The sequence below is a fragment of the Aotus nancymaae genome, unplaced genomic scaffold (genome assembly GCF_030222135.1).
Source record: "Aotus nancymaae isolate 86718 unplaced genomic scaffold, 86718_ANA_hifiasm-v0.15.2.pri h1tg000006l, whole genome shotgun sequence".
Classification (NCBI taxonomy): Eukaryota; Metazoa; Chordata; class Mammalia; order Primates; family Aotidae; genus Aotus; species Aotus nancymaae.
In genome coordinates, this window is record NW_026988417.1 from 29,730,472 (window position 1) to 29,748,363 (window position 17,892).

Genomic DNA, 17,892 nt, shown 5'->3' on the forward strand with positions numbered 1-17,892 from the left:
TATATCATTCACAGTTATGCAGGTTGAGTTTGTTCCCAACACAATAGGTTTGTGCCTATTCTCTGTTTCCAAAATAGCACCTTGAATACTTGTCCTCCGGAAGGGATAAATGCTGTGTCCTTACATGGCAAACAAGAATGAAGAGCAAATGGTGTTCTAGCTAGCTCATTTCAGCCCTTGTATAAGGTTGCTAATCTCTTCCATGAAAGTGGAGCCCTTGTGGGTTAGTCCCTTTCTAAATGTACTACCTTTTAATAGTGTTGGGTTGAAAGTACTAAGTTTCTGTGAATTTTGGAAGGGACACATGTTATTTGTGTTAAGGGGGTTAAGCTTCTGTGAATTTTGGAAGGTACACAGACATTCAAACAATAGCACTGGTCATCAAGTTGATAATTTATAGTAAATAAAATATTTCTGTTTATTCTTTTAAATTTCTTGGTAAAATTAATTTACTTGTATCCCTTCCAAATTTACTATCCTCTTCTCATTTTATAAAGCACAAGTCTAAGATTTTGTTCAGTCTTTAAATTCTCACATGAGGTATTTTGTTAAGAAACCCCTCTAGCAATTATAACACAAAAAGTCATTTAGTAAAATAAATCATAGATTTGATTAATACGTTACTGTTTTATCAGCTAGGAGCTAGTTTGTATCTTATACTGTTTATTAGTATAACAATAAGCTAGTGTGTGTAATGATAATAGAAATTATATTTATGACTACTAGATGCATTTCTAGCAGTTGTAAAGAATGTAGTTTTTCCAACTTAATGTCTTACTCAGTGAAGAAATTAGATTATAGTTTTGAGTCCAAACTCTCAGACCCTGAGTTCATAAAACTTGTCTTCTAATCAACAGAGTTCAAGAAAGTAAATTACAAATTACAGGGATCAGACTCATTAGAATTCTAGCTGTGAGACCAGTATTATTTAATGCTCCTTCCCAACTTCTATTTCTTACAGTCCATACTATATGAAATTTCATGCCTATTAACGTCATGGTTAGCATATACAGTCTGATATGGTTTGGCTGTGTCCCCACCCAAATCTCCACTTGAATTGTATCTCCCAGAATTCCCACATGTGGTGGGAGAGACCCAGAGAGAGGCAATTGAATCATGGGGGCCAGTCTTTCCCATGCTATTCTTATGATAGTGAATAAGTCTCATGAGATCTGATGAGTTCATCAGAAGTTTCCATTTGTGCTTCTTCCTCATTTTTCTCTTGCTGCCACCATGTAAGAAGTGCTTGTCACCTCCCACCATGATTCTGAGTCCTCCCCATCCATATAAAACTGTAAATCCTATTAAACCTCTTTTTCTCCGCAGTCTCAGGTAGGTCTTTATCAGCAGCATGAAAATGAACTAATACAGTAAATTGGTACCAGTAGAGTGGAGCATTGCTGAAAAGATACCTGACAATGTGGAAGTGACTTTGGAACTGGATAACAGGCAGAGATTGGAACAGTTTGGAGGGTTCACAAGAAGACAGGAAAATGTGGGGAAGTTTGGAACCTCCTAGAGACTTGTTGAATGGCTTTGACAAAAACGCTAATAGTGATATGAACAATAAGGTCTGGGCTGAGGTGGTCTCAGGAAGAGATGAGAAACTTGTTGGGAACTGAAGCAAAGGTAACCCTTGTTATGTTTTAGCAAACAGACAGGTGGCATTTTGTTCCTGCCCTAGAGATTTGTGAAACTTTGAACTTGAGAGAGATGATTTGAGTACCTGGCAGAAGAAACTTCTCAGCAGCAAAGCATTCAAAATGTGACTTGGGTGCTGTCAAAAGTATTCCATTTTAAAAGAAAACAGAGCATAAAAGTTCAAAAAATCTTCAGCCTGATGATACGGTAAAGAAAAACACATTTTTTGAAGAGAAATTCAAGCCAGCTGCAGAAATTTGCAAAAGTAGCAAGGAACCTAATGTTAATCCCCAAGACCATAGGGAAAATGTCTCCAGGCCATGTCAGAGACCTTCACGGCAGCCCCTCCCATCACAGGGCCAGAGGCCCAAGAGGAAAAGTTGTTTTTATGGTCTGGATCCAGGGTCCTGGTACTGTGTGCAGGCTAGGGACTTGGTCCCCTGTGTCCCAGCGACTCCAGCCATGGCTGAAAGGGGCCAATTAAGAGCTTGGGGTGTAGCTTCAGAGGGTGGAAGCCCCAAGCCTTTGCAGCTTCCATGTGGTGCTGGGCCTACAGGTGCACAGAAGTAAAAAATTGAGGTTTGGGAACCTCCACCTAGATTTCAGAGGATGTGTGGAAACGCCTGGATGCCTAGGCAAGAATTTATTGCAGGGGTAGAGCCCTTATGGAGAACCTTTGCTAGGGCAATGTGGAAGGGAAATGTGGGGTGGGAACCCCCACACAGAGTCCCTACTGGGGCACTGCCTACTGGAGCTGTGACAAGAGTGCCACCATTCTCCAGACCCCAGAATGGTAGATCCACTGGCAGCTTGCACCATGTGCCTGGCAAGCCACAGAACCTCAACACCAGCCCATGAAAGCAGCCAGGAAGGAGGCTGTACCCTGCAAGCCACAGGGGCAGGGCTGCCTAAGACCATAGGAACCAACCTTTTGCATCAGTGTGACCTGGATGTGAGACATGGAGTCAAAGATCATTTTGGAGCTTTAAAATTTGACTGCCCCACTAAATTTCAGACTTGGCTTGGGTCCTGTAACTCCTTTGTTTGGGCCAATTTCTCTCATTTGGAATGACTGTATTTATCCAATACCTGTAACCCCATTGTATCTAGGAAGTAACTAGCTTGCTTTTGATTTTACAAGCTTATAGGCGGAAGGGACTTACTATGTCTCAGAAGAAACTTGACTCTGGACTTTTGGGTTAATGCTGAAATGAGTTAAGACTTTGGGGGACTTTTGGGAAGGCATGACTGATTTTCAAATGTGAGGACATGAGACTTGGAGGGGCCAGGAGCAGAATGACATAATTTGGCTCTGTGTCCCACCCAAATCTCAACTTGAATTGTATCTCTCAGAATTTCCATGCATTGTGGGAGGAACCCAGGGGAGGTAATTGAATCATGGATTCCAGTCTTTCCCATGCTATTCTCATGATAGTGAATAAGTCTCACAATATCTAATGGGTTTATCAAGGGTTTCTGCTTTTGCTTCCTCCTCATTTTTTTCTTGCCAGTGCCATGTAAGATGTGCTTTTCACCTCCCACCATGATTCAGAGGCCTCTCCAGTCACGTGGAACTGTTTAAGTCCATATAAACCTGTTTTTCTTCCCAGTCTTGGGTAAGTCTTTATCAGCAGCATGAAAATAGACTAATACACAGTCTGTAGTTAAACGTTTCCTCATTGTGGGAAAACTGAGTCATATTTCTTGGGACTTTTTCTTTCTTCCTTGGGTTGTAGAGATCGCTGCAATTTTGAAAAAGAATGAAAGACTTTATTTGTCACGTAGGTGCTCATATCCCTCTGCTTAGCCTTGGGTCCAAAAAATAAACTAGCAGAAACCTGTAAGAGAATGTACCAAAATGTTCAATGAGTTGGAAATTAAAATTTTGGGGTTTCAGTTCTTTTTTAGAGACTTTCAAGATATAAAATTATGCAGATAGAAAATGTAATTAAAATATCTAAAAATAAGTTGCAATTGTATTACAAGGAACAATTTCTCAGACATTTAACTTATTCAAATCACTGTTCTATTATAAAATATTAAATAATCTTCAAAATAATATCCTAATTTTGTGTGGAAGTTAAATCTCTTTATAATATATCTCATTTCTACCCAAGAAACATTTTTTTTGTTAATTACGAGGCATTGGCTACTTAAATACATAGTAAGAACAGAAGGCACTAGGTCTATCAAAGACTGTATTACATAATTCCTTCTTGGAATTCTTATAACTTTAGCATTATATTTAAAAATACCACGGATCTGCAATAGAAGACATGTACTGGTACTGAATGAAGAAATGGATGCTGAGGATTCATTATCTAATGTTTAGCATCACATTGTTGAAAGTCCGACTCACACAAATCACAGTTCTTACTCAGTAGCAATTATTAGTAGTAATTTCAAAGATATAAGCCATCAAGTTTCATGAGTAAATTAGGGAGGGATGAGGAGCATTTTGTGTGGCTCTCCATGACTTTTGGATCAGCACTGACATTTCCTCTCTGCCCAGAGTAATATAAGAGGTTTCCTATGAGGCTTACAGGACACCTCAGACCATAGGGAAAGTTTAGTTTATGAAACATCTCCATTTTATAGTCACAGATAGTTCTATGGCTTATATCCGGGGTCTAAAACCTCCAGTTCCGGTCCATGGCCTGCTAGGAACTGGGCCTCACAACAGGAGGTAAGCGACGGGTGATAATTACCACCTGAGCTCCACCTACTGCCAGATCAGAAACAACATTAGATCCTCATAAGAGCACGGACCCTATTGTGAACTGTGCATGTGAGGGATCTAGGTTGTGTACTCCCTATAAGAATCTAATGATAAATGTAATACACTTGATCATCCTGAAAACATCCCCCACATTATGGTCTGTGGAAAAACGTCTCCTGCCAAAACCAGTCCCTGGTGCCAAAAAGGGTGGGACTGCTGATTTGCATGACATTTTCTAGGAAGCTGTGACTCAAAAATTCTTGCAATACGCATTTCTTTGCCACAAGAAAACCAGAAACATCCTGCTAAAAGCATTCCACAGATGAGCACTAACCTTCCAGCAAGTATCATTTTTTCTACCACTATGAGGTTCAGCTACTAAGATATTTACAAGAAGATTATGCCAACTCATCTGCCTTCTTTCCTTCCTTAGTAGGGATCACAACTCAATTTTCAAATTACTTTTCACCCAGTTAATAACTTTGTGTTTACTTTAAAAAAAAATTTCTATTAAAAACTGTCACAAGTTTTTACACGGATATCTGGATTTAAAGTATCCAGAAATGTTCTCTAAACCTCCCTCCCCTTTTTTTTTTTTGGATAATAGAGTAACTAGACAGAAGCCTTAAGACTTATATGAATGCAGGTGTGTGTAGGTTAAGCATAATAATTGAATATTTCCACAGTCAGCAATCCTTATGTTTAATGGTATAATAAATAACTGAAAAATTCTAGTAAATAAAATAGTTATGTTCATTGAAAGCTACTTATTTATGTGAGGAAGCTTTGGCAATGAGAAAGGTAACTAACATGTAGGGATATACAGTTTTCAGATTGTTCTCTAAATATGTATAATTTTAGTGTTTATTTCTTATTTTTATTTATGTGGGTGGGATGTGAGTCAATAGACAGAGGTATTCAACACAAATTACTCTTTACTAACCATACAACTTTATTCTAAATAACAGAATCCTTAATTAAGGAATAAATTCTGCATGTATAAAGTAATTATATCTCCAGTGTCTTCAGATAGCAGAACCCAAACATTGTATGCATAAGAGGTTCAAGTTTCCTGGGCAGTATGTACACTTTCATTATAAATTTTAAATGTCATATTATTTTATTTATTAAAAGTCACAGGTCTTCATACATGAACCTTAGTTGATAAAAATATTTTAATGACTTCCAAACTTTTGGCTGACCTGAAAAAAATATCATTTATCTAAGTCTTCAACCTCAGTTCTTGCCTTTCATTTGACACTCGTATATACATTCAGATTCAGATTTGGATGATTAAACTTAATATAAAGATTTCTCAATCACTATCATAATAAATCATTGGCAAACAGTTCCACTATGGAAAGTAATTGTGCATTTATTTATTTATTGCCTTTTAGGTTTTGGGGGTACATGTGAAGAACATGCAAGATTGTTGCATAGGTACACACATGGCAGTGTGATTTGCTGCCTTCCTCCCCATCACCTATATCTGGCATTTCTCCCCATGCTATCTCTCCCCAACTCCCCACCCCCACTGTCCCTCTGCCCCCCAGTGTGTGATGCTCCCCTCCCTGTGTACATGTGTTCTGATTGTTCAACACCCACCTATGAGTGAGGACATGTGGTGTTTGATCTTCTGTTCTTGTGTCAGTTTGCTGAGAATGATGGTTTCCAGCTTCATCCATGTCCCTACAAAGGACACAAACTCATCGTTTTTTATGGCTGCATAGTATTCCACAGTGTATATGTGCCACATTTTCCCTGTATTTATTGAACCTTTATTCCTTATGCAAATATCCTTCAAACAGGTCAATGCTCTACCTGAGTTTTCATTTTCTCTTTATTTTTGAAAGCTATGATTAACATATGTCATCAGGTAAAATGATTTTTCTTTTAAATCTGAGGACTTCAGAATGTAAACATCTGAAATAAAATCATAGGGTCAGTATCGTTTCCTGAATATTTCTTATTAATTCTGGTCCTACTGCAGGGAATTTCTACATTATTTTGTGTGTGTTTGGTTTTATGGCATTGTATTAGATTAATATAAGGCTTTTCTTTTCCATCCAAGAATTTGAAGCCATGTAGACACATCTAAAATAAAGTCTGTTAATGGAATATGAAACTGAGTCAGAGTCCAAAGTCATAAGAAGTATGACTGTAGGAAATTATTTATTTCAGAAAGTAATATCATCCCAACATACAGAAAATTATTTAGTTAACAAAGCCAGCTTCAAGTATCAATAATGCAAGTAATTAAAAAAGCCAAAAAGGCAACAGATAAATAAGGCACAGTTAGTGAATCCTCTTTTAGGTGAATGTCAAAATGATTTCGTGGTCACCTCCATAAAACACCTATTGTAAAGAAAGCTCAAGACCTATTACAGAGTAGCACATTGTCACTTCTGTGAGTCCAACCAAAGCCTTGAGGAAATTGATGCATTCAGTACATTTCTCTGTGAAATATTAAATTACTTAGCTCTGAAGTGCCATTCTTGAGTTGCAAAGCTATTTCCTAGAAGCATCTCTCAATGTGTCACAGATTGCTTTAAAAAAGAAGCCGATGACAATAGGAAAAAAAAAAAAAGCAATAACAATATCTGTGATAGTTTTAGCAATTCTAGACTAAGAAATTCACGACTGGATGAGCAGCAGCTGCCTGTGCACATATAAATGCCAGTCAGCAACATATGAGAGTGCATATGTGTATGAGGAAAAAGAGAACCTTCCTGCTCCCTGAGTGTTTGTGAAAGTGGAAATACAGCAGAATGGTTAAAGTCGAATTTTAGTCTACACAGATCTGTTGTTGACTCTGAGTTCTACTACTGTACAAGCTGTTTAGACATGATATAGTCACTTAATCTTGCAAAACCTCAATTGTCTTATTTTTAGATGCATTTAGTATAGAAGAATATCAAATTGAATCATGTAAAAGAATCTCCAGGCATATAGAAAAACTCTATCAACCACAGTGGTGCAGATTATTGTGATGACATTTTTCTCTGCAATCTTATTCATTAGTAAATGTAAAATGAACAAATATCATTATCCCAGACATACACTGTGAAACTACTACTAAACTACATTACCATTTACTTCTTATTCATTCATTGAAAAAGTATGAACTTGAGCACCTACTATGTGCTAAACACTAATTTAGGTACTTGGAGTATACAAGTAAATAAAACAAACATAGCTTTCTTTCTCATGGAACTAACCTTCCACTAGATAATATTAGATCAAAACTATAAATTAATAAATAATATAGCATATTGGAAGATGAGACACAATATGGAAAAATATTAAAAGTTCAGGATGAAGGAGACAGGGAATAGGGAATGATGAATATTTTAAATAAGATGTACATCTATGTGAAAAGGTGAATTATGAGCACAGACTTGAAGGAAGTGTGGGCCTGAGCTACACCTCTCAGGAATATATGTGTATATATTATACAAAGACCCTATACAAAAACCTTAAGTGCAGCTACAGCCAAACTAGCAAAGCAAAGAGAAGTATGAGCTGAGAACAGGATAACAGGAAGGTAAGAAGCCGGCTACCACCTTGTCTGCCACTGCAAAGCCCTTGGATTTTACTCTCAGTAAAACAAACAGAACTTTGAGGGTTTTGTGCAGAGGAGAGAGATGGTTATGTTTGCTTTTAAATGATAATTCTGCATGTTGTGCCATGAACAAACTAAGGAGTAAGAGGAGAGAGGCTTCAGTTAGGAGGGTGCTGAAGTACTCTGGGAGAGCAGCACTGATGGCCCAACCAGGGTGATAGCAAGGAGAGATGGTCAGATTTGAGATATGCTTTGAATATAAATTAAACAGGGTTGCCTATCAGACAGTATGTGTGTTGTGAGAGAAATAGAAGAGTCTCCAATGGCTCTAAATACTTTGACTTGACCAATTGTAAAAACTTGGCATAAATTAGACTCTGGATAAATGCAGTGAGAACAGGCTGATTTCTGTATTCTTATTTTAAGGAGAGGGAAAGTGAGAGAGAAGAATAGGTACAATCTGAGAGTTCAGAAATACTGTGCTTGAGACATTTAACACATATCCAAGTGAAAATATCAAGTAGACAGTTGAATAAACAAGTCTGTGGTTCAGAAGAGACGTCTGAGTTGGTTATACACGTTTGAGAGTTATTAGCATATAACTGGTATTTAAAGCCATAAATCTGGAGAAAGAAAACCTACCATGTGAGTAAATTAGATCGAGAGGCAAAAAGGCGAATGTCTAAACTCTATAACATTAAAGGCAAGGAATAAAACAGCAAAAGAGATTTTAAAGAGTGCCTATTGAGGTAGGAGATAAAACAAGACATGCAATTAATTATGATGAATCCTTCTAAGAGGAAGTAGACAGTGAGGATAGAGAATTGGAAATAACAAAATAAAGGTCATTCGTGACCTTGAGACAAGACCATCAATTACAGTCGTAGAAGGCAACAACCTGATGAACACTGGTTTAAAAGAAAATGGGAACAATGAGTGAAAACAACTACATATTTCAGGTTCTAACAGAAAAGGAGACTGGAAATTAGGAAAGAGAGAAAAGCTGTGATGGGAAGCCGAAAAGAGGACGGAGGAGAGATTACTCAGAGAGAAAAGAGATTATTTTTTACAGATACATAACATTATAAGTGGGGAAGTTTGCTGAGAAATGAAGCAAAGTACATTGTGGAGTAAAAGAATCATATTATTCTAGACCCATTGTCCTCCAATACAAATATTTCATTTTTAGAAGGAGGAATCTGATTTCAGTGTGAATCTTATAGATTGATAGAGTACGCTCTGGGACATGTGGTTGTTGTGGGTTAACTTGCATCCTCCAAAAGGATACATTCAAATCCTTAACCCTGCCTTGTATTTGTGAAACTGAATGTATTTAAAAATAGAGTCCTTGCAGAAGTAATCAAGTTAAGGTAAGGTAATACTGGATTAGGGTGTGCTGCAAATCCAATGACTGGTGTCCTTATAAAAAGATCATGTGAAGATACAGACTCAGACAGAGGAAAGAAGGACGTGTGATGACTGAGGCAGGGTTGAGCGTTATGCAGCCCACAAGCAAATAATTACCAGCGACTTCCAGAAGCTGGAAGAGGTAAGAAAACTTTGTCCCCTAACATGGCCTACTGACAGTTGATTTTGGATTCCGGCCTGCAAACTGTAAGAGAGTAAAGCTCTGTTGTTTTAAGCTACCCAGTTTGTGGGACATTGTTAAAGAAGTCCTTGGAAACTAATGTAATGCATTGTTTCAAAATGTCATAAAGATATTATTTTGTTTTAATACCATCTCTTTCACAGTTTCTAGCACTCCATAATTCTAGGAAGGTAGAGGACACATTCTATCAAGACGAATATTGATGGAGCAGTGGCATTTTAAAATAAATGAGATTATTGGTCATATATATCTTTGTAGAGTTGAATTTCCGATTATTTCTCCTTAGTAGGATCTGATAGAGGAAACACCAAAGGTAACCTGAAATGACAATAGAAGTCACTCGGATCACTTAGAAAATGAGTAAAATGTATAACAATCCTGCTCAGTGCCAGTTTCAAAATTAGACTGATCCTTTAGCTAACCTTAGTTGCTCTATTATCTCATTAAATATGCATTTTATGCCAGCTGTGCACTGATATCCTCATGACTTCAACTAGTTCTGGACAATAGAAGGTCTGAAATGTGTAGCTGGTTGTACCAATTGTGCTCTGGGATATTCCCCACACTCTACCCTAGGGAGAGGTAGGGAATAGGGATTAAAATCTATCTCATACTTTATTCACATATCTATGCTTCCTGGCACAGCATTACTTAGGCCTCAAGGATGCAAAGTCTTTCCTCTAATATTCTGTTAAATCAAGTTTAGCCTAAAGCTGCCTCCTTACATATTTTAAGTTCAGCCTAAAGGTTTTTCTGTACATCATGAATTATCACAAATGGCAGTGTAAACAGACCATAGCCTACAGTTGTGCCAGTCACTGAGTTTTGGCCAACCAAATGTTCCAATAAAGCAAACGCTGAGCTGTAACCAATCCAGCCGTTTCTCTACCTCACTTCTGTTTTCTGTACACCACTTTCCTTTTTCTGTCCATAAATCTTCTTCCACCACATGGCTGCGCTAGAGTCTCTCTGAACCTACTCTGTCTCAGGAGGCTGCCTAATTTGCAAATTGTTCATTGCTCAACTAAACTGTTTTAAATTTAATTTGGCTGAAGTTTTTCTTTTAACAGTTCATGTAAGTTTCATCTGGGTTAACATGAATTGCTGTGTTTAGTTCTGTAATAATGAATCACAGTTGCTACATTATGTAACAAACATTTATTATACCCATAGTATCTTAGAGATATTTTTGGTGCTGGAATTACCACCATGAAGAAGAAAGAGTGCTTGCCCTCCAGAAGTTCACAGTAGGGAAAAAAAATGAATCAAAAGGCAATTTCCAAATGGAGTGATAGTTGCTAACAGAGATAATAATAAGATTCTACAGCACTTCCTGGATTCCATAAAGCCACTAAGAGAAGCAATATAGGTTCCTAGAGGAGTTACACTTCAAGCCAAAAACTCAAAATTCAGTAAGAATGGGAATAAATGGAATGATACGAGTTTCAATTAGAGAAAAAGATCATATACAAAGTCCAGAAAGCCAAAGAGCATGTCCTTGTTAATGAAACTTCAAAATTTTCACTTTAGCTGGACCTAGAGTGGGAGAGAGAAGAATAGCAGATGAAAACTATTGCTATAAGCAGGTGTCAAATCATTAAAGTCCTTTAACACCATATCAGAGATAACAAACAGAGTTGATGTCATGTTGAAAGCAAAGGAAATGATCACTTATATATTAGAAAGATTACTGAATATGTATTGGGAGAAATAAATTGAAAGGGAAAAACTAAAACCCACTGAAGAGATGAACATAAAAATCCAGGAGAGAATATGTGTACTGAATCATGATTTTGAATAGGTGAGAAAGGAAAGAAGAGGGTATAATAAATAGATGTATTGGTTGCATGTGGGAGGACAGAATAAAGACATCAAGTAAGACTCTCAAAGATTTGGGAGGACAGCGATGTCATTAAGATAGAGAATAATGGAGGACTAGGGGGTGAAGGATAGGAAGACGATGGGTTTGGTTTGGCATGGGTTTGGTTTGGCATAAGTTAGGTTTGAGGTGATTATGTTTTTATTAAAGATATTTAATAATAAATTGAATATACATGCTCTGGAGCCAGGTTCAGCATGAAAATATGTGAGTCATCATTTGTATATACATGTCATCTGAAGAAAAGCAGCTGGAGTAGGTTCGGCTTCATAGAGAGAATGCATAGAAAATTAATAGAGAGAATGCATAGCAAAGTGTCAGAACAGGACTCAAAACAGAACCTCGAAGAACCACTGAGTTTTATGGCACAGATGGAAAAGAGGAGACCCCGACACATATGCAGTAGTAGGTCAAAAATGTGTGCTTTTCTATGGGAGGCAATGGAGAGAAGTGTTCCGCTTGGAAAGCAGTCACCAACTTCAAATGAAGCCGAGGATTATCATAGATCAATACTGAAAATAATCTTTACCTAGCTACAAAAAAAGCATGGTTGATTGTAGGTAACTTGTCTAAAAGTGATAGACTCTTGACCTCCTCTATGTTTTAATTTTAATTAAAGTGTATTAATTAAGATTATAAGCTCACAAGTAACATTTACAAGTACTAAAAACATGAGTTGATTGATCAATTAATCTTTTATTATCCTAATCAATTAAGATCTTTGACATGAACTTTGTACATTGGAAATGAACCCAGAAACTTGTGAACAAATGGAAAAAGGTATTTTTATGACACTGGAATTTTTCTCTTACTTAACAGTCATTTTCTAAATATAATGGAATGCCATCCTTAGACTATATTCAGGATCCTGGAATTCAAATAATCCATATTTACTTATTTTGTAGATATACCAGAAAACAGATTCAGGCTTGGTGTTCTTAATAAATAATAGTTCTACAACCTGGATAATTACTTGGCAACATTATGGGATTAAGATTTGTCTAGAGAAAAAGTGATTCCCATTTATGTTCCTATTACATCTGTAATAGGTCTTCCATGCATATCTACCAATGAAAAAATGATAAAATGAATGAACACGTAGAAGAAGGAAAGAGTCCAAGTATGTAATAGAAAGCAGGTTGGGAAAGACTAATCATATTAACTTCAGTCTACTCAAAGAGAAATATTAGAGTGTTATTCATGAGTAAATAAACACTTCCATGGAACAAAAAAAAAAAAAATTATAGTAGGCAGTTACCCTCTGTAGACAGTTTACCTTCCTCTGTTTTCAGCCTCCTCCACTAGCAACATTTCCACTAATAAATATTTCTCATTGTCATAGTTCTATTTTTAGAAAGATGTGCTCTCTAAATTGTATCCATAAATCTAATATTATTCTCATTCTTCTCCCACAGATCCAAAAGACTCTGCCCCTTGTTCTTGACTTAACCAACTAGCTATTCAGTTGAACTACTCTCAAGGCTGGTGTATTGGAGACATCCCAACCCGCTTTAGGCTATGCATGTACTTCCTTGGCATTTAATAAAACATTCATAACAGTTTCAATTTTCTCCCTACTTTAGTAGCGTGGATATTCACTGTGTTGTTAAACTAGTGCCAAGTGGAAACAGGCACCCTAATTTCTTAAATTCTAATTATAAGCAAGTTATTTATAATTTAACTTTACCACAGTGTTTCACTGGTTCAAAATGAAGTTGAAAAGAAAAGCAGTGTCAATTAGGTTTTATAAAATTGTGTTCTCAACATCATCATATTTCTATTCAAAGCAACTGGTTGTATAGCTGTAAAAAATGGAGATACAGATATAGATATATTTCTCCCCCAAAAATAAAAATACTGAAAAATTTATAAACTCATCAATGATATAGGCCTTTCCTCAAGTGAAAGTTGCTAAATAGTTATGGAACATCTGCACTATATTCAGATTAGATAATAAGTGTTCTGGTAATTCCATTCAAATTTATGCTTTGATTCAGAGCTTTTAGGTAAAAAGTCAATTTCCCTCACCCTCTCCTCTCTTCTTTATGAATCTTTTCATTTACTTGTGTGTGTGTGTGTGTGTGTGTATGTGTGTGTGTGTAAAATTCTATGAGATGACATAAAAATGCTCGGCGGTGATGTTCTTTCCTGTCAAATAACCCTTCAAAGTTTTTGCTTTATGGTCAATTTTCTAGAACTTTTATTTTTCAAAATAACATTCTGAAGATCTCCTCCTGAAATAGTATTCAAAAACTTGTCTTCCCATATTTTAATAAACCCTGGACTCTTTACTTAGTTGCATTTTTCTTCTTAAATTACATAGCACAGAATTTTAACGTAAATGTAGCATTTAAATTGATTTTTTTAGAAAAGGCCAGCGCCTGCTGTCTTCAAGCATACAAAGAACTGATAGCACTTTTCCTCAAACTATTCCAGAAAAGTGAAGAGAAGAGCATACTTCCAAACTCATCTTAGTAGGACAGCATTACCCTGATTTCAAAACTTTTTGTTGTGACAAGGGCACAACCAAAAAGAAAATTACAGGCCAATATTTCTTATGAACATACATGCAAAAATCTGCAAGAAGACACTAGCAAATCAAATTCACCAGCACATTTGAAAGATCTTTTATTGGCCAGGCGCGGTGGCTCACGCCTGTAATCCCAGCACTTTGGGAGGCCGAGGTAGGTGGATCACGAGGTGAAGAGATCGAGACCATCCTAGCCAACATGGTGAAACCCCGTCTCTACTAAAAACACAAAAAATAGCCAGGCATGGTGGTGCACGCCTGTAGTCTCAACTACTCGGGAGGCCGAGGTGGAAGAATTGCTTGAACCCAGGAGGCAGAGGTTACAGTGAGCCGAAATTGTGCCACTGCACTCCAGCCTGGCGATAGAGCAAGACTCCGTCTCAAAAAAAAAAAAAAAAGAAAAAAAAAAAAAGAAAGATCATTTATTATGATCAAATAGGAGACATTCTAGGAAAGCAAAGATGGTTCAAGATATGGAAATCAATAAATGTGATATACCTCATTAACAGAAAGACAAAAAGCATATGATCACTCAATAGATGCAGAAAAAACATTTGACAAAATTTAATATCCCTTTATGATTAAAAACTCTCAATGAATTAAGTATAGAAGGAAGGTACATCAACACAATAAAACCCATATATGACTACCCCACAGTTAACATTATAGCGCATGGGGAAAAGCTGAGAACTTTTTATCTAAGATGAAGTACAAGACAAGAATGCCCACTTTCACCTCTTCAACATATGCTCTTCAACATAGCACTGGAAGTCCTAGCTAGCGCAATTAGGCAAAAGAAAGAAACAAAATCATCTCAATTGGAAAAGAAAAAGACAAATTGTCCCACTTTGAAGATGTCATGATGTTGTATAAGGAAAACCTTAAGGGCTCCACCAAAACACTGTTTGAATAATAAATTCAATAAAGTTGCAGGATACAAAATCAACATGCAAAACTTAGTATCATTTGTATACACTGATAGTGAGCAATTGAAAAAGAAATCAAGAAAACGATTTCATTTTAAATAGCTCCAAAAAAAGATACATAGAAATAAACAGAGCTTAAAGACCTCTACAAGGAAAACTATAAAACATTAGTGAAGTAAATTTAAGAGAACACAAATAAATGAAAATGGCCTGTGTTTACAGATTGAAAGAGTTGATATTGTCAAAATCAACATACTACCCAAAACTATCTACAGATTTAATGCAGTCTCTGTCAAAATACTGATGGCAAAATACACAAAATTTCACAAAAGAAGAAAAACAATCCTAAAATACATATGGAACTAAAGACCTCAGCTATCCAAAGCAGGCTTGAGTAAAAGGAACAGAGCTCCAGGTATTACCCTGCCTGACTTCAAACTACACTACAAATCTATAGCAACCAAAATGGCCTGATACTGGAAGAAAAACACATACATAGGTCAATGGAACAGAAAAGAGAGCCCAAAGATAAATCCACATAATTCTAGCCAACTGATTTTAAACAGAGGTACCAAGAACATACACTGGAGAAACAACATCCTCTTCAAAAAATTAAGCTGGGAAAATTAGATATCCATATGCAAAAAAAAAGACTGAACTCTTATCTTTCACCATAAACAAAATTCAATTCAAGGTAGATTAAAGACAAATGTAAGACATAAAGCTATAAAACTACTGGAAGAAAACATCAGATAACACCATGACATTGGGCTAAGCAATGATTTTTTTTTTAATAAGACCTCAAAAGCACAGGCAACAAAAGTAAAACTAGGCAAATGGGATCACATCAAAATAAAAAGCTTTCTTACAGCAAAGGACGTTATTAAGAGAATGAAGAGACAAACTACAGAATGAGAGAAAACATTTGTAAACTATACCTCTGACAAATAGTCAATATCCAGAATATACATGCAACTTAAACAACTCTATTGCAAAAACTCAGATAATCCAAATAAAAAATTAGCAAAACACCTTAATATACATTTCTCAAAAGAAGACATACAAGAGGCTAACAGATATATGGAAAAAATGCTCAACATCTCTAATTATAAGGAAAATGCAAATTAAAATCACAGTGAGATATCACTTCACATCTGTTAGAATGACTATTATCAAAAAGATAAACAAAATTAAGTGTTACAAGGGATGTCGAGAAAAGAAAACATTTAAACATTGTTGGTGGGATTATAAATTAGTACAGTCAATATGAAAATTGGCATAAAAGGTTTTCAAAATAATTAAAAATAGAACTATCATATGATTCAGCAATTTGATTTCTGACTATATAGCTAAAGAAATTAAAATTGGTATGTTGAAGAGATATCTGGATTTCCATATACATTTAGCATTATTCACAATAACAATGGTATGAAAGCAACCTAAATGCTCACCAATGGATAAGTAGATATTAAAACATGGTACACACACATGCAATAGAATACTATACAGCCTGACATGGTTCAGCTATGTCCCCACCCAAATGTCATCTTGAATTGTAGTTCCCATAATCCCCATGTGTTATGGAGGGACCCAATAGGAGGTAATTGAATCATGGTGGTGGTTACTCCCATTCTGCTGTTCTCATGATAATGAATGAGTTCTCACCAGGTCTAACAGTTTTATAAGGTTTTTTTTCTGTTTGTTTAGCGTCTCCTTCCTGCTAACATGTAAAGAATGATGTGTTTGCTTCCCCTTTCCATCATGATTATGTTTCCTGAGGCCTCCCTAGTCATGCTGAACGATGAGTAAATTAAACACCCTTTTTGTTATATATATTATGCAGTCTCAAGTATTTCTTTATAGCAGTGTGAGAGCAACTAATACAGTAAAAATTTGTACTGGTAGAGTGGGGAGCTACTGTAAAGATACCTGAAAATGTGGAAATGACTTTGGAACTGGGTAACAGGAAGAAGTTGGAACAGTTTTGAGGGCTCAGAAGAAGATAGGAAAATGTGGAAAAGTTTGGAACTTCTTAGAGACTTGTTGAATGACTTGGACCAGAATGTTGATAGTGATATGGACAATGAAGTCCAGTTGGGGTGGCCTCAGACAGAGATGAGGAACTTGTTGGGAATTGTAATAAAGGTGATTCTTGCTATGTGTTAGTGAAAAAATTGGTAGTATTTTACCCATGCTTTAGAGATCTGTGAAACTTTGAACTTAAGAGAAATTATTTAGGGTATCTGGCAGAAGAAATGTCTAAGTGTCAAATCATTCAAGGGGAAGCAGAGCATAAAATTTTGAAAAGTTTTCATCCTGACAATGAGACAAAACAGAAAAATTCCTTTTATGGGAAGAAATTCAAGCATGCTGCATAAATTTGCATAAGTAATGAGGAGCCAAATGTTCATCACCAAGACAATTGGGAAAATGGCTCTAGGGTGTTTCAGAGACCTTTACTGAAGCCCCTCTCATCACACACCTGGAGGCTTAGGAAGAAAAAATGTTTTCCTGTGTCCACCTCAGGGCTCCTCTGCTCTGTGCAACCTTGGCACGTGGTGCCCTACATCCCAACTGCTTCAGCTCCTGCTGTGGGTAAAAAGGACCAAGGTACAGCTTGGGCACCATTACTTCAGAGGGTGAAAAGCCCAGCCTTGGCAGCTTACATACGGTATTGAGCCTGTGGGTGTACAGAGGTCAAGAACTGAATTTCAGAGGATGTGTTGAAACACTTGGATGTCCAGGCAGAAGTTTGCTGCAGGGGCAGAGCCTTCATGGAGAACCTCTGCTAGGGCAGAGTAAAAAGGAAATGTGGGGTTGGAGCCTCCGCATGGAGTCTCTACTGGGGCACTGACTGGTGGAGCTGTGAGAGGAGAGTCACATTTCTTCAGACTCCAGAATGGTAGATCCATTGACAGCTTGCACTGTGTGCCTGGAAAGAACACAGACATTCAACACCAGTCTGTGAAAACAGCTAGGAGAAGGTCTGTATCCAGCAAAGCCACAGGGGTTGAGATGCCCCAGGT